This window comes from Trichomycterus rosablanca, chromosome 6 (assembly GCF_030014385.1).
Source record: "Trichomycterus rosablanca isolate fTriRos1 chromosome 6, fTriRos1.hap1, whole genome shotgun sequence".
Taxonomy (NCBI): Eukaryota; Metazoa; Chordata; class Actinopteri; order Siluriformes; family Trichomycteridae; genus Trichomycterus; species Trichomycterus rosablanca.
The window spans coordinates 39979002-39992367 of NC_085993.1; the positions used below are offsets into that span (position 1 = coordinate 39979002).

Consider the following 13366-nt stretch of genomic DNA (forward strand, 5'->3'; position numbering starts at 1 on the left):
CCTGGAGAAAACCCACACGGACAGGTGGAGAACATGCAAACTCCACACAGAAAGGACCCGGACCACCCTACCTGGGGATCGAACCCAGGACCTTCTTACTGTGAGGCGACCGTGCCGCCCATGTAAATAGATGTAGAGATTTTAATCAGATTGTTGAGTAGAGAGTACATATAAACACCCCACTCTTAACCTATAATCAGAATGAATTCAGTCGGATTGGAGAATTTTTTATTTGTATGTATCATAGCTAGTTTACTATCATAACTTTTTGTCATTATTCCACTTGTTTTTTACTGTTTAATTGTTTACATTCTTTATTGATCTTTTTGTAAATCAGTGGCATTTTTGTAGCTTTCATTCTTTATCCATCTTCATCCGTCCTCTATCTCTACCCACGTATTTTAGCAGTTGGACTCAAAATGCCATATAAGATTTGAAAAATCACTTAAACTCTACACCCTCACAGTCACAGAAACAACACCCTAATGCCTCATCAATTTCTATAAAGAAACAAATCAACCCTCACCTCAGATGGAACCTATTATTCAGCCATAATAATAGCCATAGCAACTAACATGGCATTAAGAATCAAACACATCCACATGAATTAGTCTTTGTTTAAATTTATTTCGTGTTTACTTTTTATATATTTAGTTTTTTGTTGGCCGTTTTGCTACAATGCTCTTTTTTCACACATGCTTGTAGTGTTTTGATAGATAAGTAGGACTTTAGTGGATCTCAGGAACATGCCACAGTTGGCTACCAAATCTTTAATTAAAGGGTCTCTGTCTCTTTATCCATAAGTGCTACACATCTATCATCTCTGACCACTCCAATCGCCTACTGAAACTCAACGATAAGTCAAATGGATTCCCCAACCTGTAGAAATACAAAGAGGTGTGAATGAATAATCACACAATTAAACCCCCATGCGTATTAACAGCACACAGTAATATGAGGTCAGTGTGTACAGTGTTTCCAGGATGTGTGGCGGGTATGTAGGGCGTGTCTGACTCGGATGGGGAAAAGAGCCCCACCGCTCCTCAGTGAATGACAATTAGTTATGTGAAATATTTTTCGTCTGGAATGGAGAGAGAGTGTGTGTGTGAGAGAGAGAGAGAGAGTGTGTGTGTGTGTGTGTGTGTGTGTGAGAGAGAGAGAGAGAGAGTGTGTGTGTGTGTGTGTGTGTGTGTGTGAGAGAGAGAGAGAGACAGTGTGTGACTGTGTGTCTGTGCAGGCTGGAAGGAAAGTGTAATGGGCAGAAATAGGAAGTCCGATTTAGATAAGAGACGGCGTCAGACGATGACGACCTCCTGACTGTGTATGTGTGTCAGCAGTAGTGTATTGTGTCTCTGTTTTAAAATGTAGAGTGTGTGTGTGTGTGTGTGTGTGTGTGTGTGTGTGTGTGTGAGAAAAGAACAATGCTGTGAATGAAGATCACAAAGTCAAAACACAGAAAAAAGCCATAGCTAAAGAGTACTTTTTATTAACAATAAAAGTGTGTGTGTGTATACACCATGCAGCATGGGCTATATTCTGAACTGTGGTTGCAGTCTGTGAGCAGATTAGCTTGTTCTCCTTTTGTCCATGTATGTTTCCTCCAGGTACTCGGTTTCAATTCCACCTTCCAAGAAATAAGTGTTAATGGTGGATTGGCTGCTATGATTTGCTCTATGTGGGTGCCCCCCCCCCCCCCCCCCCCCCCATCTATTTGTGCCTTGTTTCCACCCAGCGTTTCCAGATCATGCCAGACCCACTGAGACCCAGACCCAGATTAAGTGGTTATTGATAATACATTGCCACTGCTATCAGAAGGCAACATGAGAACAGGAGTTTGTTAATGTCTGGATTACACTACACGCTTGATAGTCTGTGGCTCTCCTTGACCAGCGCAATGACTAAGACCCTACCTAATTCATTGGCATGAAAATTGTGTAACGGACTGTGAAATTAGCCTTTTCCTGTGTAATATGCAAACGCAAATGTAAGGTTTTGTTTAGCAATTTAACATTTTTCATTTGCGTAGCGTTTACTGGTTAATATTGCACTGTGAGGCGGTCCTAGTGTAACTGAGCAGCTTTAGAATTTGCTAAGTTTATAGAGACGGTTATAAACTGTTCATAGACAAATTATCTGGAGCATGATACTTTACTGCATAGACTGCAGAGAGGTGATCACATGTGTAGAGAAGCATACTTTTCCATTGATTATGGAATGCACTCAATACACATACATCAAACATTGTTAGCACACTACACCACAGAAAAGTCTGTAACACTAGCAATATTATGGCAATTCAGTTTGCAATCGGTTAGTCAAAATGTCCAAGATGTCGAAGTCTAAAGCAGCTAAAAACACGTCTCGGGTAACTGAGTTTGGGAAAACTCCCAACCAATTCTGTAGACACAGAGGGAGGTGTGTCAAAACACGTATTTGAGACAGTCGAGTATTAAGGTAGGCTGTGCTGTTGTAGCTTCCATTTCATTTTCCTGTGGATTTAGTAGGGCCCTATCAGTAAGGGATTGGACTAACTAGTTTGGGAGATAAAGAAACAAAATTGGCAAGGAAAAACATTTTATTGCTAAATAAATACTGTGTATTTAGAGTGAAGCAAACTTTGTGGTCAGTTGATTGAGGGATATTTCACAGACCCACAGTGAGATTACTGTTGGTGTATTGTTTTCAGGAAAGCCCCAGGTGATGTAAGAGAGCAGCTCATATTCTAGAGTGTCGGATGGCTTTTGCTGTCATGTAAGTGGAATAATCCGCTGTAAACAAAGGTTCAGTCACGTTACTTATATAGCGCTGAGGATTTAGCTTTCTGCTAACTGCTTTATTTTACATCCTGCTTTCAAAGCTTTTGAGCTGCTGTCAAAAAGAAGTTTGGAGCGTTGTGTTGGCTGAGAAGACTCGGCTCTGTTATGACACTGAGCGAGCCTCCTTTTTGTGACCGCCGTTTCTTTGAAAAGCCATTGTTCTCAGTTCTCACAGCAAGCCTGACATGTTTTTCCAGAAATAGGGACAGTGTGGAGGTGTTTTACTCTTTGGTAAGGTTCATCCTGAGTTCAGGCTTGGTAATGCTTGGACAATACTGGCTTGTTGTGTGTGTGCATGCATGTGTGGTGATCAGTATTGTAGATGCTTGTTGGTGTGGTAAAAGTTTTATATATACTGTATATATATATATATATATATATATATATATATATATATATATACATACGTATATATATATATATATATATATATATATACTTTATATGTATATATATATATATATATATACTGTATATATATATATATATATATATATATATATATATATATATATATACTGTATATATATATATATTTTCTCCCCTTTTTCTCCCGATTTTTTAGCACGTCCAATTGCCTGATTGTGTCACGCTTCCTCCCCACTAATGCCGACCCCCGCTCTGATTTAAGGAGAACGAAGCTAACCCATGCCTCCTCCAACACGTGGGCAGCAGCCGTATGCATTTTGTCACCCACACTAGGCAAGTGCATATATGCGAATCAACCTTGTGTACGGAGAGACACACCCTTACACATCACCGCCTCTGTGCAGGTGCCATCAATCAGCCAGCAGAGGTCGTAGTGCATCAGTTACGAGCAGTCCCTATCTGGCTTACTACTACCCCACCCCATATGAACAACGGGCCAATCGTTCATGTGGCTGCCCAGCCCAGCCGGGTGGCAGAGCTGAGATTCGATACGATGTATTCGAAATCCCAGCTCTGGTGCGATAGCATGTGTTTTTATCGCTGCGCCACCTGTCGGCCCTGGTGTGGTAAAGTAGTTAAAATACACACATGCTATTTTTTGAGTTAGTCTATAGAAGATCCTACAGTCACTGACTGGACATGATTTATGTTTTATACAAATAAAAGCACATTTCGCCGTTTTAATTATTGTTGTGCCTAAGAATACTTTGGTTGTTATAGGTTGATGCTGCATGCTTAAATAAACACAGACTCACTGTGTCAGTTATTCAAAGTACCTGCATGAGTGGTCCAGACCAAAACCACTGTGTCAGTTGTGGAGAAACTGTAGCCAGCCAGCTTTGGTTTTCTAGTTAAGCCTAATTGTCTACTATCTATTCTCTTTACCATCTATGCCACCCGTTTACCTAATGGTTTGTACTATATTAACATTTTAACATTAACATTTATTTTAATATAAGTAACATTTATTGAACTTTTATTTTGATCAGCTGCTTTATCCTGTTCAAAAAGAAATTCAGCGGGTCCAGTTTCACCTAAAAGCACAAGGCAGAAATACACCGGACAGGGCGCTTATCGATTGTATTACTTAGGCCACCACCCACCCTCTGTATAGATGCCCACAGCTGCACAGCTGCGTAATAGGTCGCTACGCCATCTGAATGCCTAAGTGGTCTAGTCAAACCTACTGTGAAGATTAGAGCTCCTTCTTGAGGAGAAACTTTGGCCAGATAAGCAGAAAAAGTATTTATTAAAATAAGTCGCAAAAAGTGAACTTGTTAGCATTATTGTATACACCAAATATTCCAGGACAGGTTTATTTTTTTTCTAATTGTAGAATTTTTGTTTGAAAGTCAAGATACTACAATAGCTTTGGTGATCTTGGTCTTTAGAAGTAATGCTGGTCTATTCGTTCACTATATTTGAGCCGTTTAGCAGTTCTCTGTTTTCTTGGTATAGAATATAAAAGATATGACTTGAGCAAATAATATTGCATTTATTTTACTTAAACTTTTTTGTTTTAAAGAGATTGCGTAGCTAGTCAGGGTTGTTTTAGAGGTGATTATTTTACTGTCAGACGTTTTTAACATGGCTTTCTGTCATCTCTTATGCTAAACTGTGCATGTTTGGACTACCCCTGAGTAAAACGCCAGCAAACTAGAGAGGTAAGAAATTCATCAACCCATTCATTATTCGGCAGCTGTGTGTTATACACAAGCCCCTTTTTCTTCCCGGGAACACAGGTAGGAAGAGTAACATACTAGGGTACGGTGCTTACCTTAGTGTGCACTGACTTATCTTTAGCTTGGTGACACTTATGGGAAGATTCAGGATTCACACCCTTGAACTTGAAGCATTTATTTGATGCTGTTTGTATTACATCTGAGCATCTATACATTTCCTGTCAGCATGTGGTGTCTGTGTTTTTTCCCAAACCTTGCTAAAAGACCCCTGTTCCATGTACTTTCTAATTAGTAGGCCATGTTTCAAAGTGAAAAGGTCTTTTTATTCATTAAATTTTTCCCAATCTCATCATTTTCAAGTCTCACTTGCAACTCCTTTAGTGCTTGCACCACCCTCGCTCAGACTGAAGACAGCCACAGGCCACAGACTAGCATGTGACACCTCCAAGACGTGTGCAGTCGCCGGGCATTATTTTGCACCTGCCAATGGCAGACTTATTACCTGTCAGCAGAGGGTGGATCTGCAGCGGCATTAAAGAACCCCATCAACCTCTCTCCCAATAGGCATGGCCAATTGTTGATGGTGTGTGAGATGCCTGGCCAGGTTGATAGTACAGATGAGAATTGAACTCAAGAGCTCGGTTTTTCAGCAGTGCCACCCAAACACACTATTATAGAACTTCATGCAGAACTTCTGTTGTATGTGTAGTTGTGTCATCTTTTTGAAAAGTCCCTACAAACTACTTCTTGGAGGTTACAAAAGTGTTATTGGTTTAAAAACTAATAAGCAGGAGATAATGTTGTTAAATTGTAAGTTCAACCCCTTTTCCATCCTGTCCCTTACTGTTTCTATATTTTGTAAGATCCCAGCCAGTAGAGGAATACCAAACCCAGTCTTGTTTCAGCGCTGCTTTTTAAGTGCCTGTTTTTTGTTCCCGTTTTTTCCAGTTTGTTCTGTATAATTTCGTCGTGCCCAAACCAAACACTGTTTGCCTTCACATAGTCATTGTGGTATTGTGTAGTTTAGTGTGGCTTTGTGCATGCTGATTGTTTATTGTGCAATAATTTGTTTCACTATCTGTCTAACGACTCTGTAATTGTCAGTTGCTGTTCTGGACTCCGGAATTTACGGGCGCAGCTATGCTTTCACCACCCGTATCATTTCAGTCTCTCTTTTTGGCCTCTGCAGTTTTTCCTATGTCAAACCCAGTGTATGTGCGGTGTCTATTTCTAACCTCCCAGTTAAAGGCTGCCCAGTGTGTTTGGCCTCAAGTCAACCACAAGACCCAAGGCTAGTTGTTCAAACAGCTATTGGCTTCCTAACCATGCTTTTGCTGCCAGGAATTCAGGCTGCTTTAGGATGTTTTGGGCATTTCAGGATTTTTAATGTTCAGTCTGCCAAAGATTTATCATGGGCCCAACACGCCATCATAAATTCAATGGTCCAGCTGTGTCTGTATTAGGTTTCCTGACGCAGCACAATTGTAGACTTTAATTGGACAGTGGTAGCCTAGTGGGAGGAGCTTTGGGCTATCAATCGGTTGTTGGTTTAAATTCCAGCTCTGCTATGAAGCCACTTTTGGGACCTTGAGCAAGGTTCTCAACCCTGTTCACACCAGGGTCGCTGTACAGTGGCTGACCCTGCACTCTGACCCCAGCTTCCAAACAAGCTGGGATATGTGGAAAAAGCATTTTATTGAACTGCATGCACATATATGTATATATGACAAATAAAGGCATTCTTCTTTTTCTTCTAAGACCCACCACTTTATTATGCCTTTTGGTGCAGCTTCATCATGGGCCATGTTAGCTCCATTATTGGCTTAAGTGTTCTTTGCCTTGGACTTCTAGGCCTCTAGGTACAACTTTATTAAGAGCCTCTTAGCTTTGTTTTAAGTCCTTTAGGCACAGCTCACTCATAGACAGTGTTAGGTCTTGCAAGATTTTTTTGATTTAGTGATACAGTTTATATTAAAGCTTCCCTTGTTGAGGGTTCATTTAGGCCCCAGTGCCCATATTTTTATTCCAGATGTAACTCCATTCGTTGTTGCATGTCTCACTCTCTGAATGAGGTCTTCCAGTCCAGTTTGGCAGCGGGTTGCATTAGGCGTCTTGGCCAAGTTCTGTATTAGGCTTCCTGATTAATCTCTGTTAAGGGTTCCATGGCTCAGCACCGAAATTAGGCCCCTGGAAGCAGCTCAATCATGGACCCCAGGGCCTATCTCTGCATTATGCTTCCCTGGCACATACATTTATGGAGTCCATGGACTCATACCACCCAAGCTTCTAATGCTCATATTTGCATTAGGATTTTGGACATAGCCTCATTATGGGCTGAATGGATCAGCTCTGCATTGAACTCCTGAAACGGCTCTTTTTATTGGGCTTTGTGTGGCCTTTCCATATACACAATTCCAGCTATGCACTTGGCCTCTTGGTGGAGCTTTATTGTAGGCCTCATGTCTGTGCTTTGCATTAAAACTCGTATGCATTACTTCTAGGTAAGCCAATTAACTTTTTGCATAGCTTCTTCGTGGCCACACAGGGGTAATGAGTGGCTTAGTCTTAAACACAGTTGTCCAGTTTTGCGCTGACCCTCTTTGTGCCATTCCACTTGTAACAAGTGCATAAAGTCCCAAATGAATTTCCATGATTGACCTCACGCCAAGGTTTGCATTAGACCTCCTGGCGCAGCTCCATCGTGGGCCTTAGTGTGTTTGCTATGGTATCGAGTCAGCAGTTGCACTCTGCTTGGCCTAAGTTTTTACAACCTGTCAGTAGCTTGTTGATTTGTGATCTTAGTGTTCCTTTGTTGAGAGGCGTGTAATCTTGGCTCCAGGAATGTAGCTCTGTGTAATTGAGAGAATGTTCTGGCATTTTAAAAAAGTGGTGTAATGTTTTTGTGTTCTCTTAATGTCATAACCAAAGCACAGGAAGGAAAAACACTCACATTAATTTTAATCCGATGATGCTTTCCATGGTATTAGACTTTACTCTGTGAGATCAGTCCTTCAGTCATCAACAGTCATTGTTGGGATTACATGAGGCAACTTTACTTAGGTTGTTTACTTAGGAGTTGTGGGTGCATTACAGTAATAATGTTTATATTTGACTTGTTTCATGTAACAGGAATTTTTTACCTTAGTAGTTTCATTCCATTCCATAAATGGCATTTTTCTTTTACCTTATAATAATTACATTTACATTTATGGCACTTTTATCCAGAGTGACTGATAATTGTATTTAAATACAATCCAAGCAATTGAGAACTAAGGACCTTGCTCCAACAGTGGCAACCGGGTAGTGGTGGGGCTTGAACCGGAGACCTTCCGATTAGTAGTACAGTACCTTAACCACTGAAGTACCACTGCACTTTAGAATATTTTTGTTTTCATTAATTTGCACTAAGCTTTAATCTTGGTCATTTACAGCATTTAGCAGATGCTTTTATCCAACATGAATCACAATTGTGACAGAATACAATTCAAGCAATTCAGTCAGGAACCCAACAGTGGCAACCTGGCAGTGGTTGGGCTTAAACTAACAATCTTCCTATTACTAGTCCAGTACTTTAACTGCTAAGCTACCACTGCTTATTTACAAACAACCAATGACTATATTGCCATGTGATTTTTGAGGATTGTTTTGGCCATTTATAATGTCATCTATAATTTCGATTATAGTTTATAGTTTCCATTTTTCTTAAGTTATACAATAAATTATAAATAAATTATGAATATATTGTTTAAAACTATTCTTAAATATTCTTAAAAACTACTTTTAAAATGAGAATTACCAATGTGGTGCTCAGTGTATGTAATTTCAAAGCTTTATATTAATAAAGATACACTGATCAGCCATGACATTAAAACCACCTCCTTGTCTCTACACTCACTGTCCATTTTATCAGCTCCACTTACCATATAGAAGCACTTTGTAGTTCTGCAATTACTGACTGTAGTCCATCTGTTTCTCTACATACTTTTTTTTAGCCTGCATTCATCCTGTTCTTCAATGGTCAGGACCCCCACAGGACCACTACAGAGCAGGTATTATTTAGGTGGTGGATCATTCACAGCACTGGAGTGACAATGACATGGTGGTGGAGTGTTAGTGTGTGTTGTGCTGGTATGAGCGAATCAGACAGCAGTGCTGCTGGAGTTTTTAAATACAGTGTCCACTCATTGTCCACTCTATTAGACACTCCTACCTAGTTGGTCCACCTTGTTGATGTCAAGTCAGAGACGATCGCTCATCTATTGCTGCTGTTTGAGTTGGTCATTTTCTCGACCTTCATCAGTGATCACAGGACACTGCCCACGGGGCGCTGTAGGCTGGATATTTTTGGTTGGTGGACTATTCTCAGTCCAGCAGTGACAGTGAGGTGTTTAAAAACTCCATCAGCATTGCTGTGTCTTATCCACTCATACCAGCACAACACACACTAACACACTACCACCATGTCAGTGTCACTACAGTGCTGAGAATGATCCACCACCCAAATAATACCTACTCTGTGGTGGTCTTGTGGGGGTCCTGACCATTGAAGAACAGCATGAAAGGGGGCTAACAAAGCATGCAGAGAAACATGGACTACAGTTAGTAATTGTAGAACTATAAAGTGCTTCTATATGGTAAGTGAAGCCGATAAAGTGGACAGTGAGTGAAGACACGAGGTGGTTTTAATGTTATGGCTGATCGGTGTATATGGAAATGTACATACACTTTAAGGAACATGTAGACCATGACAGTCTTGATATTTCAATAACTTATACAACTGTTTTTTTTCTGTGATGAATAATCAGGACAAAATTTGCTCAGTTGAAAATATACATACAGCACATTATTTGGTTATATGTCAGTATTTGGTTATATGTCAGTATTTGGTTATATGTCGGTTGCATATTTTCATTTACGCTTCCTTAACAGCTATTCAAAGCTTCTTGTACAACTTCGATCTCTGACCACTCTGCTTGGCAGAATTAGTAGAGATTGGTTTTCTAGAAATGACTTACAGTACAATTTACATATTCCAAATAAAGTTGAGGTCAGGACATTGTAAAGTCCAGCTTGGAATTTAGCCATTCTAAAACCAGTTTTACAAGTTGTAAGTTAAAAAATGTTTAACCCTCCAGCTTATGGTTTGAGTTTGTACTTAAGAATGGGATAATGTTTCTTTGGTATTCCACTTTCAGTAATGCACTAGTTTCACTGGCAGCAAAACTGCCTCAGAGCATAATACTACTACCATCACGCTTTAAATGCCTCACATTTTTTCCTTTAAACAATAAATCAATCTTAATTTCTAATGGTCCCAAAACAAGAAAGCTTTCTCCTGGTTCAAATCAAGCAATTGGATACAACTAGATTGGGAGGAAAATTGTGGAAAAACAAAAATAGGGGAAGAAGTCTGCTGCTGGTTGGTATAAAGATTCACATGCAGCTTGGAAGGGTGTTGTGTGGCCAGTGGAGGTGATCTGGGTTCCCCAGGAAATAAAATGTATTCACATTAGTACAGTACAAAAAATAAAAGAAGCTGCATTGTTGCAACAAGCAATAAAACTACCATCATTTACTTATTTGAGTTTTTACTCATCCTCACCTGGTTACCTGGTTTGGGACGTCTTCTCCATTTTTGTTTTGTAATTGCTTAATAACCATAAAAGTTAGGAGTGACAAGGATGGACTTAGGAATGGGTTGATTAGTATAGTATGTGTACGTAAATATTTATATACACCAATCAGCCATAACATTAAAACCACCTCCTTGTTTCTACACTCACTGTCCATTTTATCAGCTCCACTTGCCATATAGAAGCACTTTATAGTTTTACAATTACTGACTGTAGTCCATCTGTTTCTCTGCATGCTTTAATATCCCCTTTTCATGCTGTTCTTCAGTGGTCAGGACCCCCACAGGACCACTACAGAGTAGGTATTATTTGGGTGGTCACTCTCATCACTGCAGTGACACTGACATGGTGGTGGTGTGTTAGTGTGTGTCTTGCTGGTATGAGTGAATAAGACACAGCAATGCTGATGGAGCTTTTAAACACCCCACTGTCACTGCTGGACTGAGAATAGTCCACCAACCAAAAATATATCCAGCCAACAGCGCCCCGTGGGCAGCGTCCTGTGACCACTGATGAAGGTCTAGAAAATGACCAACTCAAACAGCAGCAATAGATGAGCGATCATCTCTGACTTGACATCTACAAGGTGGACCAAATAGGTAGGAGTGTCTAATAGAGTGGACAGTGAGTGGACACGGTATTTAAAAACTCCAGCAGCGCTGCTGTGTCTGATCCACTCATACCAGCACAACACACACTAACACACCACCACCATGTCATTGTCACTGCAGTGCTGAGAATGATCCAACACCTAAATAATACCTGCTCTGTTGTGGTCCTGTGGGGGTCCTGACCATTGAAGAACGGGGTGAAAGCAGATTAAAAAAGTATGTAGAGCTACAGTCAGTAATTGTAGAACTACAAAGTGCTCCTATATGGTAAGTGGAGCTGATAAAATGAACAGTGTGTGTAGAAACCAGTAGGTGGTTTTAATGTTATGGCTGATCGGTGTATAAACTCTATATACATGATGTTGAATAACCAGTGGTCACTGTATTGTATAAACAATGCTAATCATGATAATTCCAATAAACCATAATGCACATTAATTTTATTTAGTGAGACCCTGAGATCTATTGGGTCTGCAACGTACAAGCCATTTCCAGACCAGGACACTCGTCAAATCCCTACATTCTCTGCACTGCATTACATGGTGTTGATGAAGAGAAGCAACTGCACCCGTCAACAGCCTCCTCTTGGAATTTCATACCACGTTAGTACTGTTCCACTCCACAGGAAGCTTTTCCAATGCCGTTGGCGCTTCCTTTTACCCCATGCCAAGCCTGGGTCACTGGGTCACGGTGGCTGCTGAAACCTTGAGGTCTTTTTTTTCTCTGGCCTTTAAATGGTACAGGTTCCTGGCGAGCACCCATGGGGTTCTCTGGTTATCACCGTCCTCAGGTTCGCATTATCAGCGTTATGTTAGAGCAGCAGTGTAACGGATACGGGAGTATGAGGGCTTACTGTCATAGCAATGGGAAAGCAGTAAAGCTGGGCCCTTCTGGAGCCGAGGTGTTAGCACGCAACACTTTTGTGCCGTCACTCACATGCTGACCGGGTTTATCAGGTCACTGCTCAGGAAGGTTCATGTTAACATGCTTGTCTGGAAAGAATCCATGACCGTATTTCCTGGATGTATATTTTTTTCTCTAGCAGGAGATGTGTCCTTTACTTTTAACTTAGCAAAATATCAAACAAATGAAGACATTAGGCTTCTCTAAATAGAATAAAATATGCATAACGGTGGCACGATACAATTACGATTACAATTGGTCCCTCTCAGTAACACTGGCTCTAAGGACCTGGGCTCTATCCTTGCCCCTAGACACAGTCTGTAAGTATTTTCCAAGTTCTCCCTGAGTCTGTGTGGGATTTTTTTTCTGGTTAAATCCATTTTCTTTCCACTACTCAAAAGCTTGCAGGTGGATAAGGTGATCCAATTTACACCCTCTGGGTATAAAGAGGAATTATTTGATGCCCTGCAGTGGATCAGCACTTTGCAGCCACTGTTCTTGGGTGGTGTCGGACCCACAGTGGCCTTTTTTAGGATAGAAGAGGTGGCAGACGTCCCCTACCGACATTTAAAAATCAAAACATTTACAATACGGATTTAAAAGAAAGTGAGTAACTATCACTCCGGTCTTAAAAAATCTGGAAATTTATTCTGGTTTTCTGAATGAAATCCATTTAATTCAGCTTCTCTAATAATTGCAAGTCATGTTTTTAAGTACAACAGTGCACTGATCTCACTACAAGTGTTCAAGAACATTCATCTGGTTTCTCTATCAAAACTTTTTTTAACTCTCTTTTTCTCCACATGATGCACTAGTTTCTTACTGCCGTGTCTGTGCTTTGCTTCTGACTACGTTATGTAAACAATAGGTTTGATTGGCAGCGCTTTGAAAAGAGCAGCAAATGGGGTCAAAGTGTAAACTGAGCACAGCAACACGTGCTAAAAAAAATGAGCGTCCAAGCTGTCACCTCACAGCAAGAAGGTCCTGGGTTCGATCCCCAGGTGGGGAGGTCCGGGTCCTTTCTGTGTGGAGTTTGCATGTTCTCCCCGTGTCTGCGTGGGTTTACTCCGGGTGCTCCGGTTTCCTCCCACAGTCCAAAGACGTGCAAGCGAGGTGAATTGGAGACACTAAATTGTCCATGACTGTTTGATATAACCTTGAGAAGTGATGAATCTTGTCATGAATGTAACCAAAGTGTAAAACATGACGTTAAAATCCTAAAAAACAAACAAACAAAGCGTCCAAGCGGCAAATGTGAAGGTGGAATAAATGCCTCACTCCATAGAAAATAA

The 13366-nt window shown here is 40.6% G+C and overlaps 1 protein-coding gene across 1 annotated transcript in view; it reads left to right on the forward strand.

Annotated features, from left to right (window-relative positions):
* The window catches only part of LOC134317121 (E3 ubiquitin-protein ligase SMURF2-like), a 98664-nt gene that overhangs the window by 20617 nt on the left and 64681 nt on the right, over positions 1–13366 (forward strand). The gene's annotated exons all lie outside the window — the stretch shown is intronic.